We start from the raw sequence: 16,111 nt of genomic DNA on the forward strand, positions 1-16,111 counted from the left end.
AAAACCAATAAATTATCTATTACACGCACTGATGCGTGGTATTTCTATCGTGGTTTACACAATTAATATAAGCTTAAAGAATGCAATCAAGCTTATAGAATAAATTTATCTGGAGCACATTCTGACTATTATTTCATACAGAATGCCTTTTCAATTTGGCTGATTAAAAAGGTGGTTTACAATAAGAAAACAGTATTTTTGTTAAAAAATAAAAACATCACAGTCGAGTTTCAAAGAAACAGCTTTACAATCAATTCCATTAAATGTTTAAGTTTATCGTTTACTTAATTTTAGTAAGTTGATAATTTCTAAATATTCAATATCTTGAAGTTTCGTATTTCAAGTACAAGTTGAAGATATTAAAAACATTCAATGAGCCATGATTAACCACTTCATTCGAGCAGTTAAAATGACGTTTACTACCACTCGAACTTTGAAATAAAACATTATTTTGAGATTTTTCTTCAAGAACCATCATTTAGCCATCATTTGTGCGTTTCATAAGAAAATTGAAATTAGTTGGTTCAGTTTTGTGGAATCGCTGCTTGACAAAGTGGTCAATTACGGAAAAAAATTATCTATTCCAAGTTTGCATTTAACTTTTTGAAATATTTGAGATTCACTTCATATGAATTGTAGAAACTTAACAGAAGATCTAAGGAATGAAGGGAAATGCTAAGAATTCAGAAATAATTTTCGTAAAAACCTGACTTTAGAATTAACTTTCATAAAAGTGCTTAAAAATAAGGCTTTTATGACTTAAAAATAAGACTGCTTTGAATTCTATAGACCACCTTCAACCAAGCTGCTTAAGCCACAAATAGTCTTTTATCAGAACTTTTGGTTACATGGGTACTTCCAATATCTCGTGTACTGGTACCGTTCGACGGATTATCATTTATGATTTTTTTATCTAGAAATAAAAAAAAAAACTTAAGCCATGGACGAAAAGGTGGATCTGGCCACCGAGGGGTCCCAAAAAGGACGCTTCCCAAACCTTATGTACTGGTATTTATATCCGACGGTTCAATATATTTATCATCCAGTAGTAAAAATACATCATATTTAAACATTTTTCAAAACTGGTGCTGGGTATCCGAATGTGGTCAGATCCACCTATTGGTCCATGGCATGATGTCTATTTACTTCTGGATGAAAAATCATAAATTTTGAGCCGTCGTACGATACCAGTGCATGAGATTTAGGAGGTGTCCCTATTTAGTCCTCCCGGAACCAGCTCTCTTCATCTTTGATTAATAAGTTTTTCTAATTTTATATTTGCGTTTTCAACTAGTGTACATTATTCCCCCTTTATATTTGGATTGAATGGAAAAGGAAAATTTTATGACCTACCTAACTACGAATATATCTTGACCTAACGTGCTTGATCACGTATGATCTGTTGATCTGATCTCAGACAGGTGTCACTGAACCTTTCCAAGATGCAGTGTTGGAAAAGTTCGCGATATTTCACGAAGTTCACCAAGGGAAAAGTTCGCGAGTCATAGTGATTTTGCACGAACTTTTCCATCACTGCCAAGATGTATACTTTCCGTTCTTCTAATGTCTGAATTCCAGCCAGGAGGTGGATATCAGAGTTTGGAGTCCGCGGGGGAATTTTTAGGATCATCCTAAGAATCTTTTACTGGATCCTTTGTATTTTGACGTAGGACTACGTTTTTGATTTCTATATGGGAGTACACTTTGTGAAAACTGAAAATGGAACATGTAACAAAATTATGAAAGATTTTGAACGATAATAACTCAGCTGTCCCTGGACCAATTTCAATAATTTTATCAATATTTTATCAATATATTTTATCAGAAATATTCCTACGTATTTGTTAAATTTAAGACTTTATCATTTTTAAAAATGTCACTATTGAAAATTTCACGAATGTGCAACTTTTGCTATGATATCGGTGATCTTAAAATCACTGATTGGCTGCGAAAAGCGATTTCCCTAACACAGATTTCAAAGTGGAATTTCATCCGGTCTCACCAAACGGTGTTTATTCAATCACCGCATTGAGCCTCCCTTAGCTCAGTCGGTAAAGGCGCAGCTACAAAGCAAGACCATGCTGGAGGTGGCTGGGTTCGATTCCCGGTCCGGTCTAGGAATTTTTCGGGTTGGAAATTTTCTCGACTTCCCTGGGCATAGAAGTATGATTGGACTTACCTTACCACACAATTATACCAATGCAAAAATGGTACAGGCATCGAAAGTTCCCAATTAATAACTGTGGAAGTGCATCTAGAACACTAAGTTGAGAGCACGCAATAAGCTAGTATGCGATATGCATTAAGCTTGAAATGGGAAGAAGAAGAAGAAGATGGTGAGTGGTGGTGTTCTCCGGTAATCAAATAAAAGGCTCCCCGCAAGCAGCTAGCGATCAAGGCTGACCTCAACCACTGATCGGATTCTGTTCCAATTATCGTGTATGGTGATGTCCGGTCGTCGGCATCAGCAGCAGCAGCAGCAGCAGTGCTTTCGGCACGTGGCGTTGAACATTGTTCTCCAGTACACAACGAAAAGCTGCCTGCAAGCAGCGAGCTGCAGCCCACATGAGCATCCATAGAAGGAAGAAGAAGAAGCTGCATTTGCGTGGGCAGATGCTAGAAGACGTCGGTAAATCGTTTTTTCAGGAAGCTTTGATAACCCTGAGAGAAGGCTGATAGGTTTGTAGCTGGAAGATCAGGAAGGATGCTTCCCAGGTTTCCGGATGGGTATGACTTTAGCTAACAGGAGTTATCAGATGCAGCAATGAAGCATCGGGACGATCCAGTGGAACCAGTGGTGGAATGGGTCTGGACTTATTTTTTTTTAAAGATTCTGGTTAGCTTCCAGAAAGGCTTTGCACAATCTGGGAGAGCACGGATCTTATTGGCAAAATCGTTATTTCTGAGATCGACTATACTGGCCTGAATGATCTTTGTTAATCGATTACAATTGGTCTTCAAGTTAGTAGGGCTGCCAAGGTTCAGAGTGTTACTCTCCTGGCCTGGGAAATCGCCTCCGCGATGGTATGTAGACACCCGTCAACGTCTTCGGACGTATCCGTAGTCGACCGACGCATCGACGATTCATGGAGGATCCCACCTCAGCCACCACAGGATAGTGGTCCGAGCTGAGTTACTGGAAGGCAACCGGTTGCTAGATGTGGACCATGTTGCTGATGTAGATTGTGGCGTTAGCCCTGGACCGACTCAGTCGGGTGGGAGAGTCCGGACTCAAGATGCTGTAGTGTGCTTCTTGAAGGTCATTGTTCAGGATAATTCCTTTTTGGTTGCGCCGACTGTTGTTTGACGTTTACGTCGCTAGCGATGATGTATTTTTGCCGCTGCCGATTCAGCTTGATGATATCTCGTCGAAGGTACGCTGCCGTCCCATCCCTGTTGTTGGCTTGTCTGGGGCAGTAAGCCGCAATGATGCTGATGGGGCCAAGCGATGTGCTGACCTCAACCCCGATGACTTCAATAATTTTGAGTTGCAAGTTCGCAACTAGAAGGTATTGTTTTTCATTTGCTGTATTTAAAAAAAAAATCCAAAAATATTGAAGAGGATAATTTTATGTGATTTAAGTTTTAAGCACTATTACCAGTCTTAATTTTCGTTCGAAATAACCTTTCCGAACTGCTGCAATCACCCCCAACCAAAAAGCTGCTAATCCTTGCATCGCTGATTAAAAGTTCGTTTCTTCTGTTCAAGGGGTCTGCAACGATCCAATTGATCTTTTTCTTGGATGCTACTTCATCCTAGCTACAGCATGTTCTCGGATGTAGCACTTTTTGTATACTCACTGACTGTATTCTGCCCATTCTGATAGTTGTTGTAATTAATTGATTTCAAATGTTTTTACTGAATTTGGGAAGTCATCGCTCGAAACGTCCCGGCAACAGACAAACCCCTTCTTGCGGTGAAGGTCTTTGTGGTGCGGCGGACAGCGCACCCGACTCGAGGAATTAACACTGCGTTGCTTCCCCGTGATGCAAATCAAATGCCACCGATGTCAATCACGGCACATCTTCTCAGACCGAGACCGAGTGCGTGATGTTTACTGCGGAACATGACTATTCATTAATTCAAAGGATAGTGTGAAGGATGACGATGCTGCTGCTGCTGCTGCTGCGAGGTTGATGTGCGTAAAAGTCCTTTCCAATGACACCGACCGCCCATCGGAAGCCTACAGCACCTACCGAGGCTCAGTCGCTCAGCGCGTTGTCGCCGATTTCGGGCTGTTGCTGTGTGGACCGGTAAACCAACCGAAGGTCACGGAAGATTAATTTTAGTGGGAAATGGAGATTTTCGGGGCCATGTCGGCTTCCTGCCGTGAAAATTGCACGCACGTCCTACGTACATACGTGGAGGAGGATGGATCGTGATAAATGGTGTTACTTCGTGGGAAACGTTGTATGAGAAAATATACGAAGGATTTCTCCTGACCTCACCAATGTCACTTGGGAAGTGCGAAAGCTTAGCACGTGGGAGCTTTTCCCTTGGAATGATTGCGATGGGTTGGTGGTGGAGGTTGTTGGTGATTTATGAATTAGTTTAGCCGTGTCGAAAACAACAAGGAACTCCAGAGGATTTTTGGAGGATAAATCTCTTTTGCTTGGAGATTTGAAATGGAACTGTTACGGTGACCGAAATCGAGAAAACTTGAGGAGCTTCGGGAATTTCTTAAGGTTCTAGAAGGTCATGCTATATTAGTTATCCAGCTAATTGTAATGTTGATAATTGACTTGCCCTTTCAGCTCTATCAAAAATACATTACAGTTCGTAAATATCCAGCAGCTAGTTGTTTTACTTCATAATTATGGTAACATGAGCCCACAAAACCGTAGGCAGTGCGGCAAGAGTCTTCACTCGATTGGATTGTGTTGTCGATACGATTTGAGGTTTTGTTTCCACTCGTGTCCAAGCAAACTCTCCTAGTTGTCTATCGGGTGTTGTCGGTGTCGTACATCCCGCGGCAAACAATGCTGGATCGCTCCCACGTAGGACCACTGTTATTTCTAGCCTTGTCTTCTCGGCAAAACCTCCTAGAATCAATCGAACTGTTCCATGGCACGGAGGAAGAAATAATACCACTTTTCTTAGTACCATCAAGCATCCCTCTTGCCATAGCCATCACACAAAGAATGGCTAGCTGGCTGAACAGAGAACGAGCGTGAAAAAAGGTCAGTTATACAACTTCTTTTCAATTTTGTGAAATGTAATTGAATCGAATACGGGTTCAGCATCGTCAAAAAGCACGACCAGCGGCGCGAGATCCCGAGAAGTGATGGGGAACGGTGCGGTGGAGTGGCTGGGAAAGCGACTACCGCTGACGACTTATTGGGAAACGATTTGTTGAACAACCAATATTGGACTTGATTTACATTTCGCGGAGATTGTCGATTCTTGATGTAACAACAATGAAGGATGAGGACAAGCGTGCTGGGGTGGAGGGGAAGCTGGCGGGCATCATCACTGTCCAATTAGACCCTCCTCTCCCTTCAGCAGCAGCGGGGATAAGAAATTTGTACCGTCGGAATGGAAAATAGAAACGAAGCGAGCCAATTAAAACCCCCATCGGCGAAGATGGAACGCGAATTTACTGAGCTGGAACTTTGGGGCGAAACCAAAACAACGATTCTTCAAGTTTGTATGGTGTGGCTTATCTAATAACGCAGGCAAGCTTCAAACCGGAGGAGGCTGCACGCGAAAGTGATTCCGTTTCGTGCTTCGATGATAATGAAAATGTTCACCCGCTTCCACTTTCCACCACCGACCGACTGACAAACCGACCGATGGGCCAATCATTGGAATGGGGTTTCTTTTCGATTTCCATTTACCCTCACTCCGGTTTGCAGGGGTAGTAGCCTGTTTCAGCGAAGGTTTTTAAGGTTTGTTCAAATCTCATGCAGAGATTTATGTCGCACCGACGACAACGGCAACGGCAACAATATCCTCGACGTGGCTGCTATTGTTTGCCCTGGACACGCGGCTGTGAATTTCTATTTTGAATAATTAGGTTTACCGCCGGTGAGCCTCTAAATCATAAAACTAAAGGCACGTCGTCGTTTGGCCCCCGCTTCCCACCACGAAATTCCACGCTCGCCGTCCGTCCCCACCGAAAAAAACCACCGCCATGGCATAAATCATGTGCGGCTTTCGGAATAAATCTCCAAATATCCACTTGACTGCCTATAGTAGCGTGGCCACCCCGGCAGAAATATCGAAACTGTCTGGGTGCGATGTTTGTTCGCGTTCGGTCGCAGTCGAACAGAAGCTTTCTGGGTTTATCCAATTTGCGGGTGCCGTTTATTGTTCGCTTATTGTTCATTCGTGCGGTGCGGTGCGGTTTCAGTTGGTCGGTTGGTTGAGGTTTGTCGTGGTTATCTTGATCCGTCAAATCGATCTAGATAGCTTTTTGAAGTGGCTTTTGTCATGGCATAAAATTTATTTCATTTGTCCTACAATTTGGGAACTGAATAGGACCGGTCACCACCGGCGCGGCGTTGCGTGGAATGCAAACTGGGGATGCTTCCGGTTGGTTTCGATTGGATTTATGAATCGGACCGACCATAAAAGGATTAGGAAGCGATTTTATTTAGATCTGCACGGAGTGATCGGTAGATTGTAGCCACAGAAGTTCATTTGGTTGTTATATGGGAATAAAGCATTCTAAGCAACTACAATGCATGTACAGTACTCGTTCGATTTTTGCAACCAAACCATAACATGTTTCTTGAGATTACAATTTTTAATAAAAGATTAATTATTAATAGCTGCTAAGCACAACCCAAGCTTTACCTCTCTTTTTTGAACGGGTTTGAACAAAAAGTTTAATATTTCTGTCAAATATAACTTTTAAATTTATGCACCTTTCCATACGTATCGTTGGAGTTGATAAAGAATCACAAATTGCTGAGATATTGTTTAAAATCTAATACTGCTACTTGATTCTAAATTCGTTCTACGAGTTTCAATTCCGTCCTAACGCATTGACACGCCATTAGATTTCCTTCGTCCTACGGATAAACGTAGACAAAGGGGATTCGTTAGGAGCGCTTCTTTTGTTTTGATAGCAATGATCGTAAATATTCATACAATGCGCTCTAATAGGATTTATGTTGTATCTAATGAACTAACGCATCGGAACAAACCTATTATTGATTTGTGCACGGTGAAATCATTGATATTATTGATCTTTTCTGATTGATAGAACGGAAATGGGCGATTACGACGAAGTAGCGCTCTTCCCTACCATCTATGCCATAAAGATAACTCGAGGTGCTCCAAAACCAACGAAATCATAAATTAAATTTCAAAATTAAACCGTTCGATTGTGGCACGGCTCGATTTTGCAAACACAAAATTTTCGGGCTTGTTGTCAAAATCGAACGGATACTGTAGATCTAACTTGCTTCTGTTAAATGCATACATATATGGGTGTTTACATCTCAATTGACCGAGCAATTTCATCGACCCTCTCCGGTCTAAAACTTAAAACATCCAAAATCTCGGCTCTGGGCTGGAGCTGCCCCTCCTCCTCCGATTTTTAATAAACACAAATTATCATTTTTACAAACGACATTGGACTACTTTTTTTAAAGCATTCTGAATGTACAATCAAATCATGTGATCGTAATTTTCCTACAGTTGCCAAAACTACAAGGGACAGCCCTATGGGGTTGTACGCAATGGTGACGTAGGACTACGTGATCTTATATAATAAATGTTATTTGTTAACTGCAGCAGGAGCTTTTGTTTTGTGTAGGAATAGGAATTTGACCGGGGTTCTCTCTGTTTGTACTCTTTAGAATGACTATGATTGCCCTGAGGGGTGAAAGTCAATTCTCTTCATCGATTTCCTCTTTTGATGACCATGGCTTCACTAACCTATTTCTGCTATGCTCTTATATCATCCAGAGCAACAAACGTATCAATGAATGTGTTTGCCGTCGAGTTACTAACGAAACAGAAAGTCGTTGAAGAGAATCGATCAAAATCACTTGCACCCCTGCTTCTAAGTTTGGTTACAAGTTAACAATTCTGGAGAGCATTTTGTGTGGTCGTAGGGGGCGTTTGGCTCTGAATATGGCAATGAGAGTGCAAAATGTTATGCAGTTGCATCCTCGCTATTCGCACACGTCCGAAGATCGGAGGCGAATGCCACTTCGACTTGTTTCTTCTACTAACGACTTTCTGATGACTGTGTTGGGGAAGCAGCATTTGCAATATGTATGTACGTAATTGGTGGATTTGTTAATTATTTCGACGCTTTTGGACAATGCTTGACACTTACCACCTTTTCAATAGATTCTTGTTGCAGCAGTCACAGCACAGTCTATCGATATATTTTTGTGATCGATTGGTGATTAAATGATTGAAATTGGTACAGGGGCAGCCGAGTTATTAACTTTCAAAACTTTCATAATTTCGTTACATACATATTCTATTTTCGGTTTTCACAAAGTGTACCCTCATATAGAAATCACAGACGTAGTCCTACGTCAAAATGAAATGCAAATATCTTGAAATGCTTGACTTGTTTTGGTTACGGTCGTTGTGATCGAACATATCAACCAAGTGCATGAAACATTTGCCACAAATATATATATACCACACTAACTTTAATTAACACATAAGAACAATCAGAACAAGTAATTGCATCAGTCAGCATTGTGCTCTCTTTCTGTGCGGTCTATTCGCTTTTTGCTGAAGGAAGTGTTACTACTACGTAAAGCTACAACAAATTTAAACAGCACTTTTCAGTGCTCAATATATCTGTAAATTTTCTACCTTGTTTGACTCTCATTCCTCTTCCATCCTTGTTTGGACCCTACCCGAGGTAATCCTTCTTGGATATCGATTTGGAAAATTCCACTTCGATCCTTCAGATTCTTATAGTAATCTGCTTGGAAGTCGCTTTGGATAAAAATTTACTGCCGCCATGGCGCCTAAACGCAAAAGAAAGGGGAAAACTCTTGATCCCCCTTCTGATGAAATTAATTTGAGCAATAAATTTAATTTGCTCACGGATGATGACAATGATCCATCATCCAAGAAAAATTCTAGTAAACTTTCCCGGTTTAATGCCAAGAAGGAAAAGATTCCCCCTATTGTGATAACCTCTTCCGATTTCCATGCTCTTCGCATGGAACTTTTGAAATTCGTGAAAGTTAAGTTTTCACTACAAATTGGACGTCGGGGAGAATGGTGTATATTGGCTGAAACCTTGGACGGATTCAAATGTCTTCTCAAGTATCTTACAAAGAAGCAGCACAATTTTTTTACTTACGACACCAAAATTGAACGTGTTTTCAAGGTTGTCTTGAAAGGACTGACCAGTGGTGAATCCCTGGATCTGATCAAATATGAACTGGCAAAATTACTTGGAGTTGTGCCACTCCAAGTAATCAAAATGAAAATGAAATCCCGTCCTGGCGATTCGCGCAACGGGATTACTAATGATTTTTATTTAGTTCACTTCAAGTCTAGTGAACTAAACAACCTTAATGCCTTGGAAAAAGCTAGTCTTATGCTCCATGTCCGAGTGAAGTGGGAAGACTTCAGGAAGACTGGAGGAAATTTCCAAAACCTCACCCAGTGCCGTAAATGCCAGGGATGGGGTCACGGAACTAAAAATTGCTACATGCCAGCTAAAAGCATGAATTGTGGTGATTCCTCTCACGCAAGAGACGACTGTCCTGTGAAGGAAGATCGTAAGAAATTTAAATGTTCAAATTGTGGTGAAAACCACAAATCCAATTTTTGGGAATGTAAGACTCGCAAAGCGATCCTACAATCTCGTTCTAAGCAACAGGTAGGAAACGCTCCACGTTTTCGATCAGGTATAAATTACTCTGCTGTTAACAACGGTCAGCGAGGAATAAATTCTACATTCGTACCCGTAGGTTCAAATATCACCCCTGATTCTTCATTTATACATGCTCCCCTCGCTGCTAACAATGTTCGGCAAGTAAATGGAGCTACCTTTGCTGCTATTGCAGCGGGTAGCGGAAATTTACAGCTCTTAAAATTGAATTTTTACAGAAATCATTAATTGAAATGATTACTGATATGCTTAAATATAACTCCATGTTTGATGCTTTTCAAACTGAAGTAAAATTTGCGAACAATATTGTTATGGCTTTGAAATTCAGTAATGGATTTTAAATCATTACATATTTCAAATTGGAATGCTCGATCTTTTAAATATAATGAAGACGAGCAATTTAACTATTAACTATTTTCATAACGTGCATATTGCCGTTATAACTCAGGCATAACATCTGATAACGGCACAAAAGCATTTGTAAACAAACCTTCTAAGGCCCTTTACACGCGAACCAAAGTACGCCCACGCAAACCAATACCACTTTCGGAAAGGTGATAGTTGCCCCTACCCGATGATGTTGTTGGTTTGCGTGGGTGTACTTTGGTTCGCGTGTAAATTTTGTTTACAAATGCTTTTGTGCCGTTATCAAATGTTATGCCTGAACTGAAACGTTCCTGACCATAAGATTAAAAGGGACGCAAATTATTTCATTTATAGAAATGATCGTCTTGATGGAGTCTGTGGTGGCGTTGCCATCATTGTTCATAGACGAATCAAACATAAAATTCTTTCTTCATTTGAAACCAAAGTTTTTGAAACTTTGGAAGATTCTGTTGAAACAAAATTTGGACAACTTACGTTTATAGCTGCCTATTTGCCATTCCAATGCGTAGGCAAGCAAAATAATTTTCTCAAGGTTGACCTTCAGAAACTTACCCGTCATAGGTCTAAATTCTTCATTATTTGTAATTTTAATGCAAAACACCGCTCTTGGAACAATGCTCAAAGCAATTCCAATGGTAATATTCTGTTTGATGATTGTTCTGCAGTTTATTACTCTATTCAATATCCAAACAGCCCAGCATGTTTTTCTTTAGCAAGAAATCCCTCAACTATTGATTTAGTGTTAAGTGATTCATGTCAACTTTGTAGCCAATTGGTTACCCATGCTGACTTCGGTTCTTATCACCTTCCAGTAACTGTTAAAATATCCCAAGAAATAATTTGTAATCTCAACAGCTCTTCTTTCAATTACCATAGGGCTGATTGGGAGCAATATCGAACATTTATGGAATGTAACTTCGATCCAAACATTCCTTTGCAAACCAAAGATGATGTTAATTATGCTCTTGAATCTCTGGCTGCTTCTATAATTGAAGCAAGAGCTGCCTCAGTACCAAAATGTGAGGTTAAATTCGATTCAATTATAATAGACGACGATCTTCAGCTCTTGATCCGTCTGAAAAATGTCCGTAGGAGGCAATATCAAAGAACGCGCGATCCTGCCATGAAAGTTATCTGGCGGGATTTGCAAAAACAAATTAAAAAGCGATTCTCTGCCCTGAGGAACAAAACTTTTGAAAATAATGTTTCTAAATTAGACCCGAGTTCCAAACCGTTTTGGAAACTCACAAAAATTTTGAAAAAACCTCTAAAGCCTATTCCAGCGCTTAAAGAAGCTGGTAAATATTTGATCACAAATTCGCAAAAAAAAAACTGAGAAACTTGCTAAGCAATTCGAGAGTTCCCATAATTTCAGTTGGGGGCGACCCCGGCGTAGTGGTTAGCATCCATACCTCTCACGCCAAAGCCACGAGTTCAAATCTCACCCCCGGACAAGTCACGAATGACCCAAGAGCGTTAAAGTGACTATAATAAAAAAAATAAAAAAAAAAAATAAAAAAATAAATAAAAAAATAATTTCAGTTTGGGTCTTACTAGTCCTATTGAGAATCAGGTTGCTCGGGATTATCTGAATATTTTCTCTAGGGAAAATATTTTTGATGATTCCATGGGGACTGATTTGGACGAGGTAAGGTCTATAACTAAAAAGTTTCATAATATGAAAGCTCCAGGTGAAGATGGAATTTTCTATATCCTCACAAAAAACTCCCAGAGAACACTTTCCTGATAAATGGAAAAATGCAAAAATTGTTCCAATTTTGAAGCCGGATAAAAATCCAGCTGAAGCTTCTAGCTACCGTCCAATAGGTTTGATTTCGTCAATAAGTAAACTTTTTGAAAAGATAATTTTAAATGGAATGATGCTCCACATCAATACAAACTAAATTTTTGCAAATGAGCAGTTTGGATTTCGCCATGGGCATTCAACTACTCATCAACTCTTAAGAGTTACCAATTTAATTCGTTCAAACAAATCTGAAGGCCACTCAACTGGAGTTGTTGTTCAAGACATAGAAAAAGCATTCGTCAGTGTTTGGCATGAAAGTTTGATTGCTAAATTGAAAAAGTTTATTTTTTCACTCTATATATTAGTTCAAAATTATTTAACTGACAGCACTCTGCAGGTTAATTATCTAAATTCTAATCTGAACGGCTACCTGTTAGAGCAGGAGTTCCTCAGGGTAGCATTCTTGGGCCTATATTGTATAACATTTTCACTACGGACCTCTCTGATTTGCCTCAGGGTTGCCACAAATCTTTGTTCGCTGATGACACAGGCATTTCCGCTTAAGGAAGAAGTCTTCGTGATATTTACAGCAGACTGCAGAAAAGTTTAGATATTTTCTCTTATTTTTTTACAAAAATGGAAGATTTCTCCCAACGCTTCCAAAATTCAACTTATAATATTTCCACATAAGCCTAGAGCTTCCTTTTTGAAACCTAGTTGTAGTCACATATTTAGTCATTATGAACGGAGTTCCAATTTCCTGGTCGAAACCAAGTGAAATATCTTGGATTAGTACTTGACCAAAAATTAACTTTTAAAGATCACATTGAGGGCATTCAAGCCAAATGTAACAAATATATAAAATGTTTGTATCCTCTTATAAACAGGAAATCCAAACTTTGCCTGACGAATAAACCTCTAATCAGTGCTGCAAAATTTCGACAATACACGGTGATACTCAAAATTCTGCTTTGGTCACTCGTTTGAGCTAACAGTCATCGTCAAGGCAAACCATGTCAATTGTCAGTAGCATTTTTGTCAGTGACGAACATGTGCTGATTTGTTTATTAGCTAAATTTGAAATGAAATAAAATGGCTTGAGCAAAACAATTACATGGAGCCATTAAAGTGAATAAGCATCTACGTCCTGAACCGCTTCGATAAAAATAATGTGTCTCAGAATGCAAGAAATTACACTTTCTGTTACCAGGTAAATCTTTGTCATTGACGAAAAAATGAATGAGATTTTGACAAAGATTTTTTTGAGGATCAAGTCTATCATTGACTATGTGAAAAACAATTTTGTCAATATTGCGCAAAAGTCTGTCAATGACAATGACAAATCTCAGCACTGCTTCTAATATTTAAACAAGTTTTTGGACCGGCCATGCTTTACGCTGTGCCAATATGGTCTAGTTGTTGCACTACCAGGAAAAAAGCACTTCAAAGGATTTAGTTCTGAAGATGAGTTTAAAGTTGCCTCCTTGGTACAGTACTACCGAGGTACACAGAATTTCGAATGTTGAGAGTTTAGAGCAAATGTCCAATAAAATCATTAATAATTTCGGGCAAAAATCATTGCAGTCCTCAATTGCAATGATTAATTCCCTTTATACTTAGATAAGATTTAGTTTTAGTTTTTAGTTTAAGAGGTAATTTGTTATACTGACATGCAGGTTTGGAAAATAACTGTTTAAAATACTGAATTGCCAAGACAGGAACAATGTAAAACACTTAGATATATATCATAACAATTAAAGCTGGTTAGTTGCTGTAGTAACTGGAGCACCTAGGTTAAAATGAAATGTAATTTATTTTGAATTGGGAACAAATAATGAGTAAAGACATGCTTCATTTTTACGTCCATGGCTGCTTGAAACCGAAAACGAAGGAAATTTAAAATTGTACTATTAATACAAACTGATATTTGTACATACCTAAAAACAAAAATACCATTTTACCCATTGAGAATTGCATTGCAGAATCGAAATTGGCGGCAATTATTTTGAATCACCCTGTATAGTTTAATATGTTAATTTATTTATTTTATTACGTGTTTAGCTATGTTGTAAAGACTGTGAATCACTTAAATACCTATTTTAGCTGTCTTATTCTAGTTGTTAAACTATTTCTACTTATATTGAAGTCAAAAAGTTTTGATAGAAGACGCTTATACAAATCATTTGGTGCAAAAACATCCGTTTTATGTTATTTTATTACTTTTTTAAGGCTCTCAGCCTTAAAGTACTACTCTGAAAAAACCGTTTAAATTTGTACCGGTGTACCTTAATGAAAACACTACCTAGGTTCTTTTCAACTTTTACCGCCATCAACAAACAGCTTCCTACATCTCTTTCAATTCCAGTCAGAGACGACAAATATCACTCAAGGTCCAATAAAGAAAAGTCGGAATCGGATGACATTCGGGCAATCATTCGGCAACTCCTCCACTCCGAAGGACCCTGCTGGAGTAAGCGGAAAAGTAGATAAGAATCTCTGCCAGACATGAACGCAATTAGACAAAACCTATAACATGAGCGGAGGTAGCGACGGTGTAAGGACATGGACGCTTCCGAAGATTAGATTTCACACTTGGACTTTAATTAAAGTGGAATTTCGCCCCGATTGGGTGGATGCGCGGAGGAAGAAATCGAAAAAATAACGTGAAATCACTCAGCCGCTCGAGTGGTTCCGGTGAGTGGCGTCCAACAACCGACAAAATGGTTGATGGTCCTCGCTAATTGCTGCCCGAATGCTTAATGGGAAAATTTTCCCGGGGGGTGATGCATTTTAATTGTCATTTTGTTTTTCCACTGCCAACTCCAACAATTTAAGTAACCTTAAACTTTTTGCTTTCAATTTCAGGTATGAACAACGAACCAATCTTCTCCAATTGTAAAAGGTAACCCTTAGGCAATCGCATTACTATTCCAACATAGTAAAGAAAATTCATCTTCCAAGCGAGCACGTTTAGAGTGTGCTACTGTTACGACCCGTGGCCACCGCCTCTCCAAATAGTGTAGTAAATGCCCTTCGGTGTTTTTAAGAGTCAATAAAATTCCATTTGAATATACGCGAACTGAGCGCGTAGGTACATATGTACTTTCCAGTGGGAAAACTATGCTTTTTTTCGGTGAGGGGAAAGTTGAGGGGAGCCCCGGTGGCCATAAATCTGTCTCTTTTATGTACGCACAGTTAATTTTAAAACTAGCTGTAATTTATTTCGCACAGAGAAAAGCACACACACCACAAAAGAGAGCTGCCATGGCTTGGCTGGACGGTCTTGGACGAGAGAATGAAAGCTATTTTCAGCACAGCAAACTAAATGGTAATAAAATTTATTGAACTTGTCATTTCAACAATAGCTCTAGGCGGGTGGGTGAGACAGGGACACCAAGGAGTTTGTGGTTGGAGATTTGCAGCGCTCTACTGATGATGGTGCGATATTAAAATTTTATGCACTCTTTGCACTTGTTCTGTGGTTTCGCTGTCGAGGCTGCTGATGCTGATGGCATGGCGTCATGTCTCCTATGATGGTGTCGAGCAGTGATTGGTTTGCCGAAAGTCTTAGGCGTCGTTTGATGAATTGCATTTTTTTGTTTCACTGAACATAACTGCTAACATTATTCTATAAGTCGATATCGATCTCAAGAACCACATTGCGTTTTGTTTCAAATTCAAACTAAATAACATATAATTTAAAACTAGGTGCTCCAGATACTACAGTAACTAACTAGCCTTAATTGTTATGATATACAGTTCCCGTTTTTGGCAACACATGATTTGTGTCTTCTTCACTTTCTAGAAAATCCATCCAACGCTTAATTCCATTTCTGATGTCACTAGAGCCTTCATTAAGGATCCTTTCTACTAGCACAAATTTGAAGAAATAATTAATTGATGAAGTCGTGTTGCCAAAAACATGAAGGCACGGTATATCCAATTGTTTTTACATTGTTCCTGCATTGGTAATTCAGTATTTTAAACAGGTTTTTCTAAACCTGCATATCAGTATAACAATTCCGGAGTAATTTGAGATTTGGGTGTAATTGCTTTTGTAAACAAACACGTCAAATGCTGATTTCTTTTGAATAGAAGCTCAATCTCATAAACAAGCTATACCTAATGACAGAGGAATCATTCCTCTACC

The 16,111-nt window shown here is 39.3% G+C and overlaps 1 long non-coding RNA gene across 2 annotated transcripts in view; it reads left to right on the forward strand.

Annotated features, from left to right (window-relative positions):
- Positions 1–15,081, forward strand: part of LOC135711939 (uncharacterized) — a 214,519-nt gene extending 199,438 nt beyond the window's left edge. The window contains exon 4 of one of the 2 annotated variants that reach the window (XR_010518513.1): positions 14,827–15,081. This is a non-coding gene — a long non-coding RNA (uncharacterized LOC135711939). The remainder of the gene's footprint in view (positions 1–14,826) is intronic. The other variant, XR_010518512.1, reaches the window with a different exon arrangement.
- The last annotated feature ends 1,030 nt before the right edge of the window (positions 15,082–16,111 follow it).

The sequence above is a fragment of the Ochlerotatus camptorhynchus genome, unplaced genomic scaffold (genome assembly GCF_037179485.1).
Source record: "Ochlerotatus camptorhynchus isolate MF236.1 unplaced genomic scaffold, CSIRO-AGI_Acam_v1.1 ptg000445l, whole genome shotgun sequence".
Lineage (NCBI taxonomy): Eukaryota > Metazoa > Arthropoda > Insecta > Diptera > Culicidae > Ochlerotatus > Ochlerotatus camptorhynchus.